This window comes from Buceros rhinoceros, unplaced genomic scaffold (genome assembly GCF_000710305.1).
Source record: "Buceros rhinoceros silvestris isolate BGI_N320 unplaced genomic scaffold, ASM71030v1 scaffold23745, whole genome shotgun sequence".
NCBI lineage: Eukaryota > Metazoa > Chordata > Aves > Bucerotiformes > Bucerotidae > Buceros > Buceros rhinoceros.
In genome coordinates this window covers 13,425-13,718 of record NW_010412613.1, presented here as the reverse complement: position 1 = coordinate 13,718, position 294 = coordinate 13,425, and positions in this window count along the sequence as shown.

Sequence of the window (294 nt, the reverse complement as noted above, 5' to 3'; positions counted from 1 at the left end):
TTCCTGCTTGGCAGTTTTCAAAAAGTTGTTCTGTTGCAAAGTTCTAGTTTTGTTGCAAGTTTTGTTCCGAGAAAAGAACAGTGCAAGTGAGAAATGAATACATTTAAATAATTACATTTTATGTACACGTGGGTCAACAGAAGCTTGTCACTTTGACCACAGCACTTTCAAATCTCTTCCAGCAATATTTTCACTCTGAGACAGTCCAAAAGCCAGAGCCAGAGCAGAGCTTCATGCGACAGAGCTGTCAGCTGAAGTCCAACTTCCATGCAGTGCCTTACAGTGAAGGTTCAG